Below are 25,968 nucleotides of genomic sequence, written 5' to 3' on the forward strand. Positions count from 1 at the left end.
TAAGCACTCTCTATCCCGATATGTAGTTTAAAGATAGAATAGATACCAAAGGTCTTTACATTTTAAGGAAGGTTACATTATGGAAAAACTTCGGACCCGCCCCGAGAGTTAAACTGCTGAGCTAGCAAAGAAAGAAGTTATTAATCGGCCATTACCTTGTTGTTGACCGGTGCCGAAGAAAGAGGCGCTACCCGCCCCCTGCTATGTACTTTACACACTGAGAGATGGTACAGAAGTGGCGCAGAGACCCAAAAATCAGCAGTTTATATACTCTCGCGGAAAGTTCGAGGCGTTTTAGGGAAGAAAACACCCGCCCACAATCACTTTATTGGGTAGGGTACAGCAACATATTCAAGTTGGGGGAAGATACATCAGATTGGTCAGAAATTAATTAAAGAAATTCGGGATTGGCTAAATACAAAACAAGGGGAAAGAGAGGGGTATACAGCCAACTTAAACAATGACTGAAAGAAATTTAGCAAAGAACAAACTTTTGAAATTAAATTTTCTCCAAAAAAAAAAAAAAAACAGTTCTTTCACTCCGCACTAGGGTGCACTATTGTTGATCTTCAGTAGTGTCCTCTAGAAGAGAAAGTTCACACTTCTTACTACAAGCAAAACAAAAATACGTCGAAAATGACACAGTTCAAAAACTCCAAAATTTCCACGTAGTGACATCTTCTGAGAAACTTAAAAATTAATACCGTCAATAAAGTTCAGACTTCCTCCAGCAGAGGAGTTTCAACTGGCGCAAATTTTAAATTAGCGGCGTGGAGGTGTACCGCCCGGTACAATAATAATAATAATAATAATAATAATAATAATAATAATAATAATAATAATAATAATAATAATAATAATAATAATAAATTGTATATAATCGTCGCTGGGCAAAGGAAACCTCCTGCGGAATAAAGTTTACAGAAAAACTCCAAAATTTAGCGGTCAGCTATGGCCGGAGAACTGTGCCTGGCATTTTCATTGCTTACTGTTAGCCCAATTATTCCACTAATGGAGTTTTCTGTTCCATTCTCACGCAAAGCGGCAAGCCTTGACAAGACAGGTGGAGAAACTTGGTTTTTTCGTAAGTAGAATTACAAGGTTTTCATATATAGAGTATTATTAATACAACCCCTAGTGGTACGCCTACCACACTTAGAATACCACTCATCTAAGGTTCAATACTGTGTGAGTAGTTTCAAAGAATTCTCGTTCTTATGGTGCATCCGCTGCGGGTCAGTGTTTCTCGCACAGTATTATCACTCAACAATGGATTTCTATGCAGTAATAGGTTAGAATGCAAACTAATCTAGTTATTGATACGGAATCTGACTTTTTGTTTTATCCGTATGACTTCTGCAATTGACAACAATTTTCTTTCGGGAAATGCTCTGTTCACTCAATTTTGCTCCATGACATGTTGAGAGAAGTCTCGGTAACTCTCAATTAATTTCTGCCAAAAACTGTATAAGTAAGGAGAAATTGAAGGAACTTACTAGAAAATTGAATCTAGCAAAGAAGTCAGCTAAGGATAACATGATGGCAAGCATAATTGGCGGCCATACAAATTTTAGTGAAAAATGGAAGAGTAGTTATAGGTACTTTAAGGCAGAACAGGTTCCATGAAGGACATTCCAGGAACCATTAATGAACAAGGTATGTGTGTATGCGAGGATCTTCAAAAGGCAGAAGTATTCAGTGAGAAGTATGTAAAGATTGTTGGTTACAAGAATAATGTCCAGACAGAGGAGGTAACTAATACTAAAGAAGTATTAAAATTTACCTATGACAGCAATGACATTTACAGTAAGATACAAAAGTTGAAAACTAGAAAAGCAGCTGGAATTGATAAGGTTTCGGGGGATATACTAAAGACAATGGGTTGGGATATAGTACCATATCTGAAGTACTTATTTGATTATTGTTTGCATGAAGGAACGTTACCAAATAAATGGAGAGTTGTTATAGTACCCCATGTGTACCAAGGAAAGGGTGATAGACATAAAGGTGAAAATTACAGACCAGTCAGTTTGATATGCATTGCATTGCGAAAGAATTCTTTCTGATTATATAAGACATGTTTGCGAAATTAATAACTGGTTTAATGGAAGGTTGTTTGGGTTTAGGAAAGGTTATTCCACTGAAGTCCAACTTGTAGGATTCCAGGGTAGATCATGGGAGAATACTAACCAAAATGAGTGCAATTGGACTTGACAAAAGGGTGACTGAATGGGTGGCTCTGTTTCTAGAAAACAGAACTCAGAGAATTAGAGTAGGTGAAGCTTTATCTGTCCCTGTAATAATTAAGAGGGGAATTCCTCAAGGCAGTATTATTGGACCTTTATGTTTTCTATACTAATATTATAAAGAGGAAAAATTTGTATGTTTGTTTGCAACGAATAGATTCAAAAACTACCGAACCGATTTTAAAAATATCTTCACTTATAGAAAGCTACATTGCCAGGGAGTAACATGGGCTGTATTTTATTTTCAAAACAATTCGAGGTGGGGGGCACTGGGGGAGATATAAAAATAATAGGCTTATATAGGAAAAATATCGAATTTGTAGTATAAGGACGAGACAAAGCTCAATTTAATCCTCTTGACGCAATGAACACAACTAGGTAAGCCCTACGGGCCCGAAAACCATGTTTTAAGGCCGAAAAACCAACCGTTACGGAGATATTGGCACGCTACCCCTGCTCTATGAACGGATAAAAGAAATGAACTGCTGTAACCATGGCAACGTCAGCTCCAGGATTCTAGAGCAGCGAGATTATGCATGTACGTTTGGGCATAGCTGCTAATTTTACACGTATTAGTTACTATCGGAAGACGATCACTGTGGGGGTGTCATCCCTAGCGCCCTTAAGGGAGGGCGCAGGGGGTTTGTTATAAAAATAATGGAGAATAGTGTCGAATTCATAGTTTTCGGGGTTGCTGAGTTGAAAAGTAATACTCCAGAATTTTTAAAAGTCCAAGTTCAGCCCTCTTTTGGGCGGGAAACGAATGGGGGAAATATAGAAATAATTAAAAACAGTTTCGAATCCATAGATTTCAGGGTCTATGATGAATGGTAATACTCCGGATTTTTTTCAGGTCCAAGTGGGTTGGGGCTATGGGGGTGAGATATAAAAATAATCGAAAAACTATATATAAAATCTTATCTTCTTATTCTCCTTCTTACTATATAAAATGTATGTGTGTGCGTGTGTGTGTGGGTGTGGGTGGGTGGGTGGGTGGGTGTGTAAATGACACATCTCCTTCTATACCATTGGAGCATTTTCACCAAACTTGGTGCACTTATCAGTTAGTATCAGGAGACAAACCGCGTGGGGGTAAGACACCCCTAGCACCCTTATGGGCAATGGGCGAGGCGAGGGGGTGGTATAAAAATAATCTAGAATAGTATCGAATCCATAGTTTTCGTGGTCGCTGAAATGAAGATTTTGTCATCTCTTAGGGGTGGGGTGCGAGTGGGGGACAGTCTCATTGACAGTTGAAATCCTGTACATCGTATCTATAGTGCGACGGCTAAATACATATAGTTATCACTCATTAATTTTGACAGGATCAAATACTCCCAATCGATTCGAGCTTCCATAAGGATGAAGCTTTACTCGAAAATTAAATAATCTAAAACTTGAAATCAAACACATCTAAATAATTCTAAAACTACATAATAGATCATAACATATCAATCTGCAAGTCAAAAAGGAATTCTATAGAAATTAACTTCACACATAACTAACTGGAAATGCAAATCTTAAAGCGAAATATTCAGAAACTATCCGGGCAACGCCGGGTACTACAGCTAGTCTTATATATATATATATATATATATATGTGGAACCCGAGTGACTTAGGCCCATGGTCAGTCATGATTTGATTATTAAAATAATATATGGTACATTTATTGAAATACAGAAGTGTACTTGAAAATATTTCATCTGTGTCGAAATATGAGCGAGGAAGGACGACAGACTGGAGCCTGACGGATTAGCTCGACACACCAACATTTAGCTACTTCACAGCAGGGGATCTCATTAGTTGGCGAACAAGGAAATACAAGTCTACAAATAAGTCTTGGTCAAAAAGAGAAAGTGGGTAGGTGATACAAAGGAAGCTCGCTACATGAGTAATGTACTGGGATATTTTTGGCAGGACGGAAATTCCGTGACGTCATGGAAAGCTACAGCGGCTGCGAGGACATTCGCTAGCCTAGGTTCGGGCAGGTGGAGATTTAAATCACGTGACCGCTTGCCGGCCAATCGTAAAAATTTGATGGAAGACTCAGGGATACCATCTTAAGGAATGATGGATGAGATATTCTCGTAACTTCAAAAGTAATTAGTAATAAATTATTGTGAGTACACGGATCGATGTAATGAATTTATTAGATGTCACGCATGGAAAAATAATCAATAATTATTGGCAAATCAAATAAATTGAAGGCTGGATTTCTTGGAAACCAGACAGCTTGAATCTCATTGGCTGGACGAAGACCACGTTGTAAGGGACGCTTCCGAAGGCGCGAAATGTGAGGAGCTAAATCCACCCGTATCTCCTAAATCTGTGATCACCAGGAGTTTATATTTAATCCAGCAAATATGCTAGCGGAGTGGATTAATTTGATGTAAATTTTAACGTCCAATTCAGAGTGCAAGGGCCGATATTAAAATTCCACCCCCTCCCTCAGGGGTATGACGTCAATGAATCCGCGGGAGAAAGCTTCATCCATATATACGGGACGAGGGATCATCGCCAACACACTTGAAATGAATCTCTGGAGGTGAACCGTCGGTCGCAGCTAACTTCGAATTTTACGGGCATACAGTAACTCAACATTTAATGGCGCGAGCATCCGCCAGTGTTTGTAAAATGTGATCGCGCTCAAGCAACATGAACTGGAAATGGTTAACGTAGGACAGTGTTTGTCAGTTATAACTATCAGTGAAGTAAATTAATTGCACTGTAGGAGAGTAATATAAATTGTACCACAATAAGTACGTACATAACAGACTGTGTGACGAACAGTACTTTAAGGGAATAATAGCCTGTACTTTGCAATATCGAACCGCTATCATGAACACTTCAAGAGTGCCGTATGAAACGGGCGTATCGCGTCAGACGACATAAATCGCGACGGGCGTAAAATTTGACACCTCGTCGTACGTGTCCAGGTCCATTGTGCGGTAATTGGACGAAGATTAAAATAGTGTAAATATTAAATTTTTGGGTCTAGGATATTAATTTGTTGTATAAAAGTTAAAGTGTTCAGTGTTAACGTTGTCAATGGTGAGGGTTTGTGATAATTAAGGTATTAGTGTAAGATGGTAATGTGCCAGGAAATCTTTTGTGGAACTACGCCATCAAGAATGGAGGAGTAAAATGCAGAGAGGGGCCGAAAGGAGCCTCTCATCTGCAAAGCTGTAATGGAATACCGAGAAACTAAGATGAGTACATAATGTATATAATATTTGGGAAATGTTAGCGTGATTGGGAAAAATGGGAACAATTTGATTATACTTGGTTACCTTCTGTAACAAGATGAGTTGCTTAACGACCCCATCCTAAATTTGTAGCACGGACAGTAGTAAATATAACAATGTAAATAATCGGGTCTTTTCCTGTATTCAGTTTGTTGGAGATGTAAATTTGTATATATAGTGTAGTACGTTAAGTCATGCATGCATTCATATTTCTTTGTAGTCAATAATTTTCTTTATATTTGATTTTGGTTATTATAGTTAAATAGACCCGATATGTGTTTTTCTGTTTTGTCATTTTAACGAGCTATGTAATGACACTGAAGGAAAATCCAGCTTCGCCATACCAGTTGTGTTTTGTTGTGATTAGTATGTTCATATTTTCAAAGTGAAGTTGTTCAAATTTGTGAGAAGCGATTATAATAATAATTTTCCAAGTAAATCGTATCTGGGATTGATTAGTGCCAGAATAAATCGAATTTGTAAAAGGGGTTATGCGTTAAACATATTAAGAATGGACTACCGTGTAACAGGCGAAATTAATTTTTTTAAATTAATAATAATAATAATAAATAAAAATAAAAATACTTTTTATTTGAAGAAGAAATTTTTTAAAATATAATTTGGAAATAATAATAATTCATGAGATATTGGAAATTTTTAGTGATCAATGCGTAATAATAAATTCAAGTGATCAGGTGTTGAGTTTATCAGGAATCATTTAATGACGGGAGGTCGTTTTTAATTCGGAATTAAAGTGTGTGGTAATTTAACTTGATAAATTAATAATATAGAAATGTAGATCGGTGCTAATAATCCGTACATGTTAATGAACGTGTGGTTTAAATTACGGTCCAATATATTTTTACGTATAAATGTCGTGTCTTAAATTTGCAATTCATTAGCCGGAACACGTAGGACTAATATTACGAAACCATGATTGTCAAATTTTGGTAAATATAATTTCAAGATGTTACGATTATTTGTGGAGAATGAACTAAGGCGTAGATCAAAATGAGATAGAAAATGTTAAAGAATCTGCAGTCAGATAATAAAAGGTCGTACGATGTCAGAAGTGAATAAATAAGTCAGTTGATAATTCTGTGAGAAATAAATGAATCAAGGAATATTGAGATAGAAAAGGAAATAAATTCCGTACGAGAGACACTTAGGATATTGAAATGAGTGTAAAATGTACGGGCAGTGTCACAGAGAAATACTGAGTTACGTAGCGGGTAGAATTCGGACCCGTGACAGCATGTACGAAATAACTAGACTGCACTGCTATTCGTCGAGATACTACGGATCTAAGGATAATGAGAGTTCCGAGTCCACATAAATGATCGTATATTGTAATCATTGTAATGACGAGCGATGACAATCATGATGTCGTGATAATAATAATAATAAATATTGCAGATAAATGATTGGACCGCCTTACTTAAATGAGCGTTGATAAAGATGTTAAACGGGAATCTAAATGATAATATGCAACCGATAATAATAATAATAATAATGTAAGGACGATGTTAAATCCTCGCGGTCAGCTTAATAATAATTGTCATAATAATAACAGTAATGATGCCGTTGGTTGATCAGTGAAATAATTATAATTGCGACCGATATCTTAATATATTTGGCGGAAGTGACCGGTTCATTAATAATAATAATAATAATAATAATAATAATAATAATAATCTTGAGTGACGTGAATAATAATAATAAAATCTGGAGTCACCTATTTAATAATAATAATAATAACCACAAGAGGGATATAATAATAATAACATTAATAACCATTTGTGTTTGAATCCCGCATAATAATGACGATATTAATCAAACGTGACAGTGCCAGGAACCGTTGAGTATAATAATAATAATAATAATAATAATAATAATAATAATAATAATAATAATAATAATAATAATTTCGAGGATGATAATTTCATGAATATTCTGACGATAGTGGATTTAATTAATTGGTGACAACATCCCTCGATTCGTATGTTTGAATAATAAGAATGATAAATATTATAATCATTTTGTTGCCTCGTTATCGTACGGTTTCCGTACGGGACGATGTTACAGTAATATTTGGTGTGTTTGTTTACTTCGCCCGCGATGCGAGGGGAGGTCATTGCCACGGTATTTCCCACCGCTTCTCGTTATCTCATCTGTGGCAGTAGTCTATTGAGGCTACTTTGTAACATTTCAGATCATGTGTAAATAAAATGTAAATGCTAATTCATTGGTATGGCATCAGCTGGACATCGTAAGATAGGAACTGTCCGTGGAATCCATTTTTCGTAATTCACGAGAAACATTACCCAGTCCGAGTACCGGTCTCGGAAAAATGTATATAGCCGGAGTACGTCATCTTAGTTAAATCGAGAAGCCGACCGTAACATGGGTTATGCTCGGGCTCCCGATAGAAGGAAGCTATATCCTTGAACAACGGTTCGATTCAAATGGAATCGACCCGTAAGTTATACTCCACTTGTAATTTCTTTCAGAAGCAACCCAGCAAGATATTGATACCACTTGCGGTATAGCAAGTGATTTGTTTATGTAACATGTGTGGGAATTTAAATATCGTTGCCAAATGTATCAAAGTTTCGTACGTCGGATGGCGTAATAAACTGCTTTTTCTGGCAAATTATTTCAAAGGAAACCATTCTCATAATCTTTTTATTGTAGTTAGTTGATGCCCTTTTTAAAGTTAACAGTCACTTCCTAGTCCTATCATGGAGTCCTTAAATTCAAGTTTACAATCGAGCCTTCCCCATTTTAATTTTAAATTGCTCCGTTCATTCCCGTGTTCATTTATGCCGCTATAGTTATATTTGATGACTTAAATAATGAACCGACACCCCTGAGATAAATGCTAGTCTGGGACTCAGGAGGTGGACGGGTGCAATATATATATATACCAATGATATGTGTAAAGGAGTGGAATCAGAGATAAGGCTTTTTGCAGATGATGTTATTCTGTACAGAGTAATAAATAAGTCACAAGGTTGTGAGCAAATGCAAACTGACCACGATAATGTTGTGAGATGGGCAGTAGGCAATGGTATGATGATAAACGGGGATAAAAGTCAGGTTGTGAGTTTCACAAATAGGAAGAGTCCTCTCAATTTTAATTACTGCATTGATGGGGTGAAAGTTCCCTTTGGGGATCATTGTAAATACCTAGGTAGTAATAAAATGAAAGATCTTCATTGGAGTAATCACATAAATATGATTGTAAATAAAGGGTACAGATCTCTGCACAAGGTTATAAGAGTATTTAGGAGTTGTACTAAGGATGTAAAGGAGAGAGCATATAAGTCTCTAGTGAGACACCAACTAGAGTATGGTTCCAGTGTATGGGACCCTCACCAGGATTACTTGATTCAAGAACTGGAAAAAATCCAAAGAAAAGCAGCTCGATTTGTTCTGGGTGATTTCCGACAAAAGAGTAGCGTTACAAAAATGTTGCAAAGTTTTGGCTGGGAAGACTTGGGAGAAAGGAGACGAGCTGCTCAACTAAGTGGTATGTTCCGAGCTGTCAGTGGAGAGATGGCGTGGGACGACGTCAGTAGATGAATACCTATGAGTGGTGTCTTTAAAAGTAGGAAATATCACAATATGAAGATAAAATCGGATTTCAAGGGACAAATCGGGGCAAATATTCATTTATAGGAAGAGGAGTTAATGATTGGAGTAATTTACCAAGGGAGATGTTCAATAAATCTCCAAATTCTTTGCAATAATTTAAGAAAAGTCTAGGTTAACAACGGACAGGGAATCCGCCACCTGGGCGACTGCCCTAAATACAGATCATTGATTGATTGATTGATTGATTGATTGATTGATTGATTGATTGATTGATTGATTGATTGATTGATTGACGATATAACACTGAGATTAAAGAACATATATTTTCTCATAAAAACTTGGTGCAACGGAAAATATATAAGCTAAGTGCAGGTCATTTACACAAGTTTAGAGCAAGGTATGGTTCTTATTGTCATGTTATAAATTAAATACAAACCATGATGAGATATTGGACACAAATTGTATTTTCCTCTATATTTCTTGGCCAATGGGCGCCACCTTTCCAAACTTAAATTTTGAGAGGAGGGAGTAGAGAGAATATGTGTACTTTTTTTTTGTTCAAAGATAAATACTGTCTCATTGATTCTAGAGCGGAGGCTTACTGTTCTAGGTGACTATTGATGTACTCACGGAATCTCTCGTTTTACGTGCAATTCAAACCCTTTGGACATGACATTTTATTTCAAAATTCTACATGTTATTGGTGGGCGTAGATGTACGCCTATTGTATGTCTCCATCCACAGTCTCGAAATTCGTGACAGTCTTGAAATTTCCAGATCTTCTACGCTAAGATATTGATGATTCAGATATAGAACAAGTCAAGTCGTTTACGTACATCGGTGAGAAGATTACAGAGGATGGAAGATGCACCACTACATTTAAATGCCATATTGCTCCGGGGAAAATTTATACAGAAGAGGAGATTATTGTGTACCAGTCAATTTAGTCTTAAGCCCTACCGATCCCCTCTCCCCGAATGATAATGCTACCTGCATTTGTATGGATAGTTGCATTTATTGCCTGTGGAACGTAAATGTAAATGTAAAGAACTATCTTGTCGAAGGCACAGATATGTGGTGCTATCGTAAGGTGATAAATTTGACGTGGAGGGATAAGACGTTATACACCAAGGTTCCATACACCATGAATCACCGGAGGTCATTTCGTTGGACCGTCTGTAACCGTCGTCTAGCATGGTGACGTCACACAACTGTGGCAGAATGATTCACTGAAGGAAAACATTTACGAGGAACACCTATAAACACCTTCCTTAAACAAATTCTAATTGTCACGCAGGTTGAGAATTGTGTTTCAGCGAAGAAAGTGGCAAATGACAATATTAAAACTGAAGCCTACAAATAGTTGGATTTTATGGTTCGGAATTCGAGGGAACTAAAAAATGTTGGTATATTAATTACTCTCTATAGTACATTTGTGCATAGCAAACTTGAATAAGCATGTGTTGTTTGGACACCTTACTAGTAAGTAAACTTGTGTCCTCATCCCGAGGTGGTGCAGCTCTTTTCAGGCGCACCCCTATTGGAGGTGAGCTGCATGTACCATTTTAACCACATACCAGCCCTCCTGCCATTCTTAAATTTCTGGCAGTACCGAGAATCGAACCCGGGCCCTCACTATCAGTCCCATATAAATAACAGTGAATAAGTCCAGAGAAAAGTTTCTTCGCATTCTGTACTGCGTACAAAATACTTCAGCACTGAAAGAAAAGGTTTCATACAATAACTTTATAATTGAATTTAATCTTTCATCATTATGTAACACAAGGGATATTCTGCCACAAATATTTGGTGTGTGATGACGGTGAGCTACTCGCTAGAGTAAACATTAATGTGAACAGTACAAATTTACGGACAAGACAAACGTTTTACTGTGAACACTCAGACAGTGAGCCACAAACATTTTCCAGTACTTAGAATGTGTCATCTTTTTAACAAAATTGCTACATGTAATCAGGTAATTTATTTTACAATGACTGTTCAGAACATCCTGTATCGTGTGGAAACTGTAGTTTCACACAGATAACATCTTCTGATAATCAAATATTGTATCATTTAGTAGTGAGTTTAAATAAGAAACTGATATAACAGTTTTTTATATATTATGTTGGAAACATTGTATATTCACGCATATACTAAATATGCTGGTGCAAAAAACAAGCATACCGGGTACTGAATTTATTCTACTCTCATGTTTGTTTTTCTTATCACTTTGTTATGATGTCTCGCCGAGGTTCGGTTCGTGTGGCTGTGAGTTTTCAATCGGAAGGTAGTGGGTTCGAAACGCACAGTCCGCAGCCCTCAAGATGGTTTTCTGTGGTTACCTATTTTCTCAGCAGGAAATTGCTGAGGCTGTACCATTCTTAAGGCCGTGGTCGCTTCCTTCCCACTCCAATTCTTGTCGTAACACAACGTCGTCGTAAAACATGTTTGAGTCGGTGCGTCGCAAAACGAAGAGCAAAATATGTATACTGTATAGGCAATATATAGGCCTACTGGAATTACAGAGGTTGCCGTTGTAAACACGCACTTACATGGACTGTGGACAAAACATGTCGAAGTACCGAAAATGAATAAAAGCTACAATATTTTAGGTTCCTTCCCTGTATTAAAGATGACATTGAAGTTTTTCTCTTGCGTCAATCCACAGGTGTTAAATTTTCTGTTAAACTTTCTATTTATTTATGAACATGTTTAAATTTGTAATTCCAATTCCGTAAATCTCCCCTAAGTACAAATCAACCATGTTATTTCTAGGCACGACTACATTAAAACAGTGAATGTTTCTTGTACCGTGACCTTACAAACACGAATCACTTTCAAAAGCATGTAAGTGGTAAGATTTCACCGTGAATATATCTCTATTACGACAGGATATAGTGATTATTAAGGGCAGTAAATATTGCAATAAATCGTTCGCGAATTACCGACTTGTATATAATAATAAAAATGGAAGAATGAGCAGTATTAGTTGGATAAAACATTGCACCTGCCACATCTGGGCAGAGAAAGGGATACAAACACTAAATTGCAATTAAACCGCCCATAAAAGTAAAACTATTCATTTAAGCTGATCCGGAGAATATACAAGCGGTTTAACAGACCTGCCCTCGGCCTCGTCTTCGCATGTTGGGCGGGGCGGAAGAAATACGACGAAATAATGCTTACCACTGAGATGCGGATGCGAATGCTGCGATGGTCGGCCACCGTTACTCAACTAGATTGACTGCACAATGGGCATATAGGAGGTTCTTTAAAAGTCACTCCTAGAACCAACCATAATATTACGGGCACATTCAAGGACATAATGAAGAACATCCCGCACTGTAAGCATACGTGCGTCACATTTTTGTGCTGAATCTTGTGGCGCCATGCATTATCTGATCCTGTAATCATTAAGAGGGGAATTCCTCAAGGGAGTAATTTTGGACCTTAATATTTTCTTGTATATGGATGATATGACTTAAAAAAACTGGAATCCGAGATGAGGCTGTTTGCGGATGATGTTATACTCTGTAGTGTATATGCCGGGCTGAGCTGCTCAGACGGTTGAGGCGCTGGCCTTCTGGCCATAACTTGGCAGGTTCGATCCTGTCTCAGTCCGGTGGTATTTGAAGGTGCTCCAATACCTCAGCCTCGTGTCGGTAGATTTACTGGCACGTAAAAGAACTCCTGCGGGACTAAATTCCGGTACCTCGGCGTCTCTGAAAACCGAAAAAGTAGTTAGTGGGACGTAAAGCAATAACATTATTATTAAATAAGTTATAAGATTGTGAGCAACTGCAAAATGACCTCGACAATATTGTGAGATTGACAGCAGGCAACGGTATGATGACAAACGGTGTTAAAATTCAGGTGGTGAATTTCACTAATAGGAAAAGTCCCCTCAGTTTTAATCACAGCGCTCATGGGGTGGAAGTTCCTTTTGGGGATTATTGTAAGTACCTAGGTGTTAACATAACGAAGGATCTTAATTTGGGTAATAACAAAAACGGAATTGTAAATAAAGGGTACATGTTATTGGGGTATTTCGGGCTTGTAGTAAGGATATAAAGGAGAAGGCATAGACGTCTCTGGTATGTGACCCTCACCAGGGTGACGTGTCTCGAGAACTGGAAGAAATCCAAAGAAAATCATCTTGATTTGTTCTGGGTGATTTCCGAAAAAATAGTAGCGTTACGAGTATGTTACAAACTTTGGGCTGGGAAGACTTGGGAGAAAGGAGATGAGCTGCTGGACTAAGTTGTATGTTCCGAGCTGACAATGCAGTGATGACGTGGAATGGCATCAGTAGACGACTTAGTTTGAGTGGACATTTTAAAAGTAAGAAAGATCACAATCTATATATATCAAATAAGGGTTTTTTCTGTACATTGCTCAGAATTTAAAAAGGATGCTATTTCTGTATCGGGCGTGTCCACAGTAGCAAGGAAATGCACTTTTTAATTTTCCGTAATTTATGTCTGTCTGTCTGTCTGTCTGTCTGTCTGTCTGTCTGTCTGTCTGTCTGTCTGTCTGTCTGTCTGTCTGTCTGTCTGTCTGTCTGTCTGTCTGTCTGTCTGTCTGTCTGTCTGTCTGTACACGCATCACGAGAAAACGGATGAAGAGAATTTAATGAAAATCGGTATGTAAAGCCGGAAAATAATTCGCTACAATCTAGGCCATAAACAATCATATTCACGCTGAGAGGAATGGTAGTTTAGGGTAAGGCCTAAAATTTAATTCTCAAATATTTATGTTATTAGTAGTCCTATCTTAACGAAAATCGGTATTCAAAGTCGGAAAATAAGTTGCTACAATCTAGGCCATAAATAATCTTATTCACCCTGAAAGAAATGGTAGTTTAGGGGAAGGCCTAAACTTAAATTCTCAAATGTTTATGTTATTAGTAGCCCTACCTTAATGAAAATCGGTATGCAAAGTCAGGGAATAAGTCGCTGTAATCTAGGCTATAAATAATTTTACACACGCTGAGTGGAACGGTATTTTAGGGGAAGGCCTAAAATTTAATTCTCAAATATTTGTGTTATTAGCGGTCCTATCGACAAATACTACATTACTAAAGTTATATAGTATTAAATTTCCGGTCACTTATGTTTTATACATTTTTAACTTACCGGCTATGATAACAGAGATATTCATGAATTTGGATATTTGTTGCAAAGTCCATATCAGCGCCGAGTCACGAGAAAATGGGGAAACAGAATTTAATGAAAATCGTTATGTAAAATCGGGGAATATGAACCTACAGTCTACGCTATAAATAATTTCGTAAGACGCCCTAATATCGCGGAGTCGAAATTAAATCTAATGTGAAGGCCTATAATACAGAAAGCTCATAGCTACCGACCAATAGCATTGCTGAGTGTTTGCTATAAACTCCTTGAGAGACTTGTGTACAACAGAATTAGTTCGGCCATTAATGAAGTGATCCCAGTAGAGCAAGCTGGATTCAGGCAGAACCGAAGCTGTGTTGACCAGGTGCTAGCACTAACAACTCACATTGAGGCTGGTTTTCAAAGGGGCTCTAAAACATCTGCAGTCTTTGTAGATCTAAAGGCTGCATATGATACTGTGTGGAGGCAAGGTTTGATGTTGAAGCTGCAACGAGTTATCCCTTGCAAAACTGTAACCACACTGATCAACAATATGCTAACCGAAAGGCTCTTCCGTGTTGTCATGTATGATGACATTAGTCGTCTTAGGAAACTAAAAAATGGCCTTCCCCAGGGATCAGTATTGGCACCTCTTCTATTCAATCTCTACATATCAGATATTCCTGAGACAAAATCAGTAAAATTCTCTTATGCAGACGACCTAGCCATTGCCTTTCAACATCCAGATCTCAGCCTTGCCGAGGCCATCCTGACGTCTGACCTGGATACACTTAGCTCTTACTTCCGAAACTGGAGACTACAACCCAGTATGAATAAGACAGAATCTGCTTGCTTCCATCTCCACAACAAGTTGGCTAATACAAAACTCCAAGTACGCTTCAATGGCTCAGTGCTAAAGCACAATCCTAACCCAAAGTACCTCGGGGTAACGCTTGACCGAACCCTATCTTATAGAAAGCATCTTGAAAACCTCGGATCTAAGTTGAGATCACGTAATAATATTCTGTTTAAATTGTGTGGAACTTCATGGGGTGCTTCAGCGGACACATTACGACGTACTGCGCTTGGCCTCGTGTATTCTGCAGCTGAATACTGCTCTTCAGTATGGCTTAACAGTTGCCACGTGAAGAAAGTCGATGTACAACTTAACACCACCATGCGTATCATCTCTGGTACTCTGAAGCCTACTGCAACGCACTGGCTGCCAGTCCTGTCCCACATTGCTCCACCAAGCCTGCGACGTTCAAGAGCCCTTGTTCAAGAATATAATAAGATCATGTCCAATCCAACTCTACCTATCCATAGAGATGTTGCATATCTCTGGAGACAAAGGCTGAAATCCCGTAAGCCACCGATGAAAACAGCTAAGAATCTAATGGATGCTGGTTTCAATTTAAAAGAGGAATGGAAAGAGCAATGGATTCGTACAGCTCCGGAGTGGCCAAGCCTCTTTAATCCAAACCACGCCCCAGCTGGTTTCAGCTTGCCAAGAAGAACGTGGGCATCACTAAACAGGTTCCGCACAAATTGTGGAAGATCTGCATTCTCCCTTCACCAGTGGGGCTTCAGGGACTCTCCAGCGTGTGATTGTGGTGCTTTAGTCCAGACCATGCATCATATAATGGACGAATGCCCTCTGCGTGCTTATGGTGGAGACCGAAAAGACTTTGCTGATGTCTCAGTATCCCTAGTGCAGTGGATAAACAATTTAGATATTCATGTGTAATTGTTTCCTACTTACCTTGTATTCTTTGCAGGTTTTTCTTTTGTATAATTATATACTTGTCCATTCTGTAAATTCCATACGCTTAATAATAATAATAACATTGAACAACAATAACATTATATTGACCATTGTTGTTGTGATCTACTTTGTGTCTTCTGTTGCCAGTCATGTCCGATAAAGGGGATTACTGCCGTATACCGAGTATATTTTATTTGTTTTACGTTGCACCGGCACAGATAGGTATTATGGCGACGATGGGATAGGAAAGAGCTAGGAGTGGAAAGGAAGTGGCCATGGCGTTAACTAAGGTACAGCCCCAGCATTTTCCTGGTGTGAAAATGGGAGACCACAGAAAACCCTCTTCAGGGCCGTCGACAGTGGTTTTCGAACCCACTACCTCCCGAATGCAAACTCACAGCTGCGCGCCCCTAACCGCACGGCCAACTCATCCGGTCGTATCGAGTATAACAGCTTGCCTGAATATTGGCGGGAAGTAGCTGGAGAGTTAGGTAACTTTCTTCTTAAGCATCCCGTAGCGAAGCACGGGTACATCAGCTAGTATGAATATAAAGTTGGAATTCAAGAAGAGAAATTGGGGCACATATTCCTTTATACGAACGGGAGTTAAGGATTGGAATAAATACCACCATTCCAAACTTCAGTTTTGAGGGGCTCGGTGGATCTTTTGTAATTAATTAAGGAAATACAAGGTAAACAACATATAGGGGGATCTGCCACCTGGGCGACTGCCCTAAATGCAGATCAGTAGTAAGTGATTGATAGTCGTTTCATTCTGGTTCTGATGGAGTGAGTTCGATCCCAATTTAGCTCGATGTCATTGGAAGTTGTATGAATATGTCAACTCAGTGTTCTTGGTTTCCAACGCGTTTAAGAACTCCTGTGTAGTAAAATTTTGACATTCCGGTGTCTCTTAAAATCTGGAGCAATTTATTGATCGTTAATCAATAAACTTGATCTTTAACTTATTTTGTACTTCCAGATAGAGTAGCACACGATGCGTTCGAACTGAACACAGCATTGTGTTCCGCTCGGATGCGTAGCTAGGCCAACGCCAGTCTACTCTTTTTGATCATATACCTCTCCTTATCGTACGTTCATCTCTAGCCATCGTGATCCCCGAGAAGGCTGTTTTTCAGGCTTCCCCATCTTTGCTGTCTTTGGAAAAACTCACACACCAGAGGGTTCAATCCAGTTCTATTCCTGACAATGTTTCACCATTGAGTGGGAAATCGTCTGCGATGTCTCTTTCCGAGAAGAGTTCTATGCTGACACTCTCACGTCGCATAGTTTGTCCAAACAATTGTAAACCTCTTTGTTTACATACTAATGCCAATCTGATTCTGAGAATGAGTTGATTATTAATGGAATTGTTGGTGCGAAGTTCTGCCTAAGGTATGTGTAATATTATTTGCCAGCACATTTCAAAGATATCAATTTTCTTGAAATCTGTATAATGAAGAGACCATAGCTCGGGTCTACAGAGGGAAAATGAATAGGACCTATACGAGGTCGGATACCCCTATCTCATGACAAAAGGGACAAATCATCCCTGCCGGGACAAAATATTCTATGTGAAATATTTTAGCTTACGTTAGAACTTTGGACGGTAAGTTTCTGTTATTTAAGATGTAATATTGTGTGAATATTTTCAAGGCATTCTCGCTCATGATATTATGTGCTGCGGGTCAGTATTTCTTCAAAAATATTATTACCGGGTGAGTTGGCCGTGCGGTTAGAGGCGCGCGGCTATGAACTAGCATCCGGGAGATAGTGGGTTCGAATCCCACTGTCTTAGCCTTGAATATGGTTTTCCGTGATTTCCCATGTTCACACCAGGCAAATGTTGGGACTGTACCTTAAGGCCACGGCCGCTTCATTCCAACTCCTAAGCCTTTCCTGTCCCATCGTCGCTATAAGACCCATCTGTGTCGGTGCGACGTAAAGCTACTAGCAAAAAAATATCACATAGGAGGTTTTGTCCCGGCAACGACGAAATTCGTAATTAAAGTTTTGGACATAGCTATTCTTTCAATCTCAAACGAGCAGATCTAATGAATACAAATAACAAACATTGTTGACAGAAATTAAAGTGATTCGTTATCTGGTATGTTTACTGGTACGTTAAAAAAACCACTTTCAAGAGAGCAGTATTATTATTATTATTATTATTATTATTATTATTATTATTATTATTATTGAACCTCTAGTCCGCCGTCGTAACGTAACGGTTAGTATTATTAACTGCCATCCTTGGGGGCCTGGGTTCGATTCCCGGTACTGCCAGAAATTTAAGAATGGCAGGGAGTCTGGTATGTGTTTGAAATGGTACAAGAAACCCACTTCCATTAGGGGTGTGCCTGAAAAGAGCTGCACCCCCTCGGGATGAGGACATACTGCTATTATCTCTTAATCCTATTGATCAGTGCCCTCATTCGGAATTCTAGTAGAGGTCCCCTCCGTCTTTTCAGCTCTGGTTCCACTTTAAAAATTTGATTGCTTTTGAACATCCAAGTGAATTCATCTCTGTGAATGATTTTATTTTCTGTGAATCCGATCTGTCTCAGAACTTTCCCACATTGTTGGTCTCTCAGATTTTGCCTTTGGTCTGGCAATTATTATTATTATTATTATTATTATTATTATTATTATTATTATTATTATTATTATTATTGCAAGCCACGATAATTATGTATTTCTTGAATATTTCACAGTAAGACATCAAAATACAAACCCCTGTTTGTAGAGGCTGTTTGGTATTTACCACTAACATAATCCTCTTACTATTCAAATGTACTGAGTTGTCACTGTTGGCAGGACTAATTAACACATATCTGACACGCTGCCGATTCATTACCACTCGCATCGCAAATGTTGTTCCCAGCTGATGAGGTATAATGTCCTTTTTTAAATTCACGCGGCATTTCACGTCGCAAATGTTGGAGATTAGCACGCATTATCTACATGATGGAGTATGAGCTCTCTCGCAGTGGCAGGAATACCAGCTAGTTTCTGGCTGATTGTTATATACGTAATAATAATTATATTATAACTAAGTAAGCAAAGATGTAAGGAATATCTGTCCTTTATGAAGGGATATAGCATCGTAATTAATTGCTGAGTTAAATGGAACATATACATCCATTTGGAACAGGACTGTTGCCATCTATGCTGTTCGTATTCCCACCAAAGATTTTTTTTTACGTCGCATTGACGAAGATAGGTATTATGCCGACGATGGGATAGGAAATGGCTAGGAGTGGTGAGGAATCGACCATGGCCTTGATTAAGGTACATGCCCAGCATTTTCCTGGTGTTAAAAGTGGGAAACCACGGAAAACCATCTTCAGGGCTGCCGACACTGGGGGGGGGGGGTTCGAACCCACTATCTCCGGGATGCAAGCTCACAGCTGCGCGCTCCTAACCGCACGGCCAACTCGCCCGGTGGTGAGGAATCGACCTTGGCCGTTATTAAGGTACAGCCCCAGCATTTTCCTGGTGTTAAAATTGGGAAACCGCGGAAAATCATATTCAGGGCTGCCGACAGTGGAGTTCGAACCCGATATCTCGCGAATGCAAGCTGACAAGCTATATAACACAAACCGCGCTGTCATCCGCTCGGTCAGTAAAGATCAGATTGCCTGTCACTAAATTTGTGGCCATATGCACTCTTACCTAGCACCCCAGTAACACAATGGAAACAGTAGAACGACAATGAGTTGAACCGGGGATAAAGTGACCATGGTTTTAGTTGACTGCGTCGGCAAATACCTAATGCGAAAACGGGAAACCACGGAACGCAACCTCAGGGCTACAGACGATGAGTTTTTATCTTCCGAATGCAAGCTTACAGTTACATTATATGAACTTATAAGACAACTCATTCAATACGACTGATTTTATCTAAGTCGATTTTTGTAAGTGTTGATTAACAGGAAGGATGTTAAAATAAGATACTATTTACGAAAAATTTCAATAACGTGACTGTGACAGTAATGATTTTAAAATTTAAAATTTAAAATTTCTTTGTTAGATATTTAAACGCACTAGGAGTACGGCTAGCACTAGGGATATAGCATCCGTGACGTTGATTAAGCTACAACTTCGATCTTTGCTTGATGTGAAAATAGAAACGATGGAAAATCATCTTCCGGGCGACCGACAGTGGGGTTCGAACTCACTATCCCCTAAATGCAAGCTGAGTGCTACGTGTCTCAAACAACGTAGCCACTCGCTGAGCGCTTATAAATTGGTTATCCCAAGTCTACCCAGCACCATTTCGTTGTAGCCTGAAATTATTATTATTATTATTATTATTATTATTATTATTATTATTATTATTATTATTATTATTATTATTATTACAAATACACACAATTTGAGTCATATATTTATATCAATCCTTTACTCATGGTTTATGGACAGACAGACATTACCCAACAAACGTATTACCACGTTATCAAGGGAAATAAATATTGTTGTACCGAGCTCGATAGCTGCAGTCGCTTACGTGCGGCCAGTATCCAGTATTCAGGAGATAGTAGGTTCGAACCCCACTGTCGGCAGCCCTGAAAATGTTTTTCCGTGGTTTCCCATTTTCACACCAGGCAAATGCTGGGGCTGTACCTTAATTAAGGCCACGGCCGCTTCCTTCCTACTCCTGGCCATTTCCTGTCCTATCGTCGCCATAAGACCTATCTGTGTCGGTGCGACGTAAAGCAACTAGCAAATATATATATATATATATATATTGCTGTTTATAGACGTCCTATTATTAACTCGTTTTAAAAACCTTCAGACTAGATACATTAAAAATTGTTTAGAACTAATAATAATAATAATAATAATAATAATAATAATAATAATAATAATAATAATAATTTCGTGTGGCTATTTCTAGCCGAGTGCAGCCCTTGTAAGGCAGACCCTCCAATGAGGGTGGGCGGCATCTGCCAAGTGTAGGTAACGGCGTGTTATTGTGGTGGAGGATAGTGTTATTTGTGATGTGTGAGTTGCAGGGATGTTGGGGACAATACAAACATCCAGTCCCCGGGCCATTGGAATTAACCAATGAAGGTTAAAATCCCCGACCCGGCCGGGAATCGAACCCGGGACCCTTTGAACCGAAGGCCAGTACGCTGACCATTCAGCCAACGAGTCGGACTGTTTAGAACTTTTTATGTCTCACAGTAAATTGATGGCTTCCTACCACGATGAATGTGTAGACCTACTAAAAAGCTATTTCGTAACGTTTTTCCTCAGAATGTAAATGATTGAAACCTTAATTTTGTTTATTGTTCACTACGTTCTCGACACCGATATACGTCATCTGTGCAGAAAATTTAAGCATGTGAGTCAACTCCTCATGAAAGGAATTGTCATAAGTAAGTGAAATAGGAATTTTCTGGTGCAAAGGTTAATTAACTCGAGAATATGCATGCAATATTGCATATATATGCCTTTGCTGGTGGGACCTAGTATTTACAGTGCACTAAGTCTTCTGGTATGGGCTAGAGCAATTTTGTTACTTTCATTGATCTGTCTCTGTCTTATCCTTGGCTTTGACAAAATGAAAGTGACTAAGGTATGAGCGATGCTAGTAATGCCATTCCTTACGCAGCCAGTCCCTGCTATGAATGGTGTGAAAATATTGCTCATAGGGTCGGTTGGTGCATGCATTTCAGTGGGCTTGGCAGACTGATATGTAATAGCAACTTCTGGCTCGGTGAGGAAAGCAACGGGAAACTACCTCACTCCTCATTTCCCTAGTACGTCTCTTCAGTGATGCCTAGGCCATCTATGACAGCTCATGGCGGAACTGTCGAGGATCCAACCAGCCTTCGGGCTGATGACTAAACATACACACATACATTGCATATATTCATTTCGTACCTTGAGAATATTATGGAGAGTGTAATTTGAATGAATCAAATCGTAAGAATTGTATCATCTCTGAAGTAAATACATATTTTTTCCTGAATTATTTATTATTCCATCCTCACGATTAGAAGATAATTAGCAATTCGGTTTGAAATGTTTTCTCATTCCGTCTAGAATACGACGCAGTGGTATTTCAATCAGTAACATCATGTCAGACGCGCAGTATAGGGGTTGTGATTCTGTCTGCTGCTTACACGGAGGCACAGCATTCAATTTCTAGGCAAGTCAGGGATTTGTATCGGGATATGAGGGCTCGTTCGATGTCCACTCAGCCTACGTGAGAACTGAAAAGCTCTTCTGATAGTGATGGGTAGAGGTATCGGTCTAGAAAGCGAAAAGTAGCCACCAAGAAGATTCGTTACGCTGAACACGCATCATTTCGTAATCTGCAGGCCTCCAGATTGGGCAGAGGCTGCGTGGTACGCCAATGCCCATCAAGACTAACTCTATGGGGGAAGGGCTTGTAATCAATATAATAATCATCCAGTCGTCCGACTCGTTGGCTGAACGGTCAGCGAACTGGCCTTCGGTTCAGAGGGTCCCTGGTTCGATTCCCGGCCGGGTCGAGGATTTTAAACTTAATTGGTTAATTCCAAAGACACGGGGGCTGGGTGTATGTGTTGTCTTCATCATCATTTCATCCTCACCACGACGCGCAGGTCACCTACGGGTGTCAAATAGAAAGACCTGCACCTGGCGAGCCGAACCCGTCCTGGGATATCCCGGCACTAAAAGCCATACGACATTTCATTTCATCATCCAGTTATTCACCCGAAGGTTGGTTTGCAGCCGCAGAAGCAAAGGTAGCCATCCGCCATGCATTCTTGTATTCAGAAAGTCATTTCATTTCTCGATACCTTGTGCAGTCAAATTATTTTTGAATTTGTTCTATATAAGACGAGATTGTTCTTCTTCTACTATTTCTTCCTTCGTATCTTACCTCCAGTATGGTCGTAATAGCCCTCCATGCATTTTCGTCGGACAGAGATTTTCCACAGGCACAGTTATTCTTGTATTTTATAAGGACTTGTTCAGTTATCATCTTTTTGTCCAGCTAATGTTGAGCATTCGCCCGTAGCACCAGAGCAGGAAAGCTTCAAGGCTGCAATTTTCATATTCTTCTTCCTCGTCGTCCAAATCTCACATTTTTACAAATCTGTGCTCCAGATGAATATTTCAAATACATTTTTCCTTACTTCAGTACTCAAGCTGTTGGATGTTAGAAGACTTTTCTTTATGAAGAATGCTTTTTTGGCCTGCAAGATTCGACTAGTCATATTTATCACATATGCCTGTAGAAGGGTTGCATTCCAATTACAACAGACATAAAATAATAGGTACCTGTAATGCAAATTATAAAAGGATCTCGTAAAAATATTAAAAGTCTGACTCATTGACTAAATGGTCAGCGTACTGCTCTTCGGTCCAGAGGATCCCGGGTTCGATTCCAGGCCGGGTCGGGGATTTTAATCGCTTCTGATTAATTCTTCTGACCCGGGAACTGGGTGTTTGTGTCTGTCTAAGAACTCTGCTCTTTATATTCAGACAACACATCACACTACCAAACACCACAGAAACACGCAATAGTAATTACATCCCCCCATATAGGGTTGGCGTCAGGAAGGGCGGCCGTAAAACAGGGCCAAATCTAAATATGCGACACCGTTCGCACTCGCGACCCCACTGGTGTGAGAAAAGTGGTATCAGAAGAAGAAGAAGAATCTCGAAAATATTAACAACAGATTCCAAAAAGGTTATAATAATGAACTTAAAGAAGAATTGACTAAAATTTGTATATACAGATCAGGATTGGAATCTATCAACGTTGTAATTACTGGATACTAATTTTACTTATGCGCAGGCTCCATATACTGACAGGTGAAGTGCATGTTTAATGATGTTCAAATAAAATTCCAAGTTTACAGACCATTGAAGTCCATCTGGATTATTGGAAATGAGATGGTTGAATGAATTCAATGTCTTTTTAAAAATTTTATTTTTGAAGACAGTTTAAGTATATTCTTTGAAGAAATTCAGTTGACATTCTACGTCTGTTAGGGACACTGAGAGAGCTATGGCATGGTTTTGGTATAAGTCATTGAACGCTATACACATTCTTGCCAATGGCGAATTTTTTGTGAGTTATTGTTGGGTAAGGAATTATAAAAGTACGTCCATGTACGCAAGTTTGATCTGCATACTCTGAAATGTATTCTGGATAGCAGATCACCACTATCTACAATTCTATTTATAATTTTGTGTAAAAACAGTTGCTGATATAATTCTCGACGAGCGTTTATTGAGATCTAACTAAATTCTTATAATAAGTAGCTATATGAAATGTTCAACCTAAATGCTGACTGATTATGCTTCATGACGTCACGAATGAGTTGTAGAGAACACAGAGTCTTAATGTTATTTCATTTTTTCCCGCTTGTATAATAAAACCTCGTTGTTTGAGTGCTTCAAATACTGTTATTTTAATATGTGAACTGAATGAAAGGTTACTAGTCATTGCAACTCCAAAGTCATTTACTGATTCAACTCGTTTTGAATTCTGTCCATTCATTAAGAAATCGTAGTGAAAATTTACGTAAATTTACTGCCCAGGTAACAAACGTGGTTCACTTCTTCAGTATCATGTTGAAGCTATAGCTAGTATCTCATTTCTGTTGGCGACTGTTACCTTGGATTTACTGGCATTACTCTTCATGATGTAACTAGAGAATATGACTTTATTCAACAAAACTAACTTGATGTAATCTTCACTTTCTGTTATTTGTATGTCATCAGGGTATACTTACTTTTTAGAGATCCATGTTCCATCTTATCCTATTATCGCATTTCCTTTACGAGTTTACAGCGTAAGGTTTCCCTGGTGGGCGACCGAAAATACAAGAGCAATTCCTAGTTAGGTGGAGAATACAGCACGTAGGCGGTATAACGTAGCTTGTGTATATCACATCGACAGTATATTTATACATGATCATCAGAAATAACAGAATAATCATCACTGTTTGTGGTTAATTTTGATAACTTCAGTTTAAGCCAAAAAGGTAGAATTTTTCAAATAAAGCAAGCAGTCTACTTGTTCCCTGTCTGTGTTCGCAAAGTGTGTAACAGTAGGAAATGATATACGGAAAACATTAACAAGGTAGCCGACAAAATATGTACTCACGAATAACTTCTAAATGTGAAATGCGTGTAAGTGTTGAAGCGTATGAACGGTAATGATTAGAGTAAGTATTAGTAGTATTGTTAGAGAGCCTCCGTGGTTCAGGCGGCAGCGCGCCGGCCTCTCACCTCTGGGTTCCGTGGTTCAAATCCCGGTTACTTCATGTGAGATTTGTGCTGAAAAAAGCGGAAGGGGGGGGGGTGCAGATTTTTCTCCGGGTACTCCAGTTTTCTCTGTCATCTTTAATTCCAGCAAAACTCTCCAATATCTTTTCATTTCATGTGTCAGTCATTAATCATTGCTCCAGAGGAGTTCGACAGGCAGCACAATTCCTATCCTCGCCGCTAGATGGGTGCTTCATCCATTCCATTCCTGACCCGATCGAATGACTGGAAACAGGCTGTGGATTTTCATATACTTTTCTCTTTTTTTGCTAGTGGTCTTACTTCGCACCATGTAACTGTTCCACCTCATCATAACACTTGGGGAGATGTAAGTTATTATCTTGGGACACATGAATATTAAATAAACTATTTGTGGCTTGCCCGCAAATTGCCACGCAAATAGAGACAATCAAAATTCCATGGTTCCCCATTTCTATATGTAATATTTGGGAGATCATAATTCATGTGCGTCATTACACAATTTCTCGCAACATGTTCTGAAGACTGATAATCTGATCTCTCATTACCGTCTACTATCAGTTTAAATTACTGTGTCTCCTTGTATCCTGATTTCGGCTTGTACTTTCCTCTACATTTCGTTCCCTCTGAACATTCCAATTTTGCTGGTGTGACTGATTACCTACAGGTTGTTGTCTCGGTTGAAACTGACCACGGTGATTGTGTTCTTGTCTTCTGGGTGGTGTCTGAAAGTTTGTGTGCT

This window comes from Anabrus simplex, chromosome 1 (assembly GCF_040414725.1).
Source record: "Anabrus simplex isolate iqAnaSimp1 chromosome 1, ASM4041472v1, whole genome shotgun sequence".
NCBI lineage: Eukaryota > Metazoa > Arthropoda > Insecta > Orthoptera > Tettigoniidae > Anabrus > Anabrus simplex.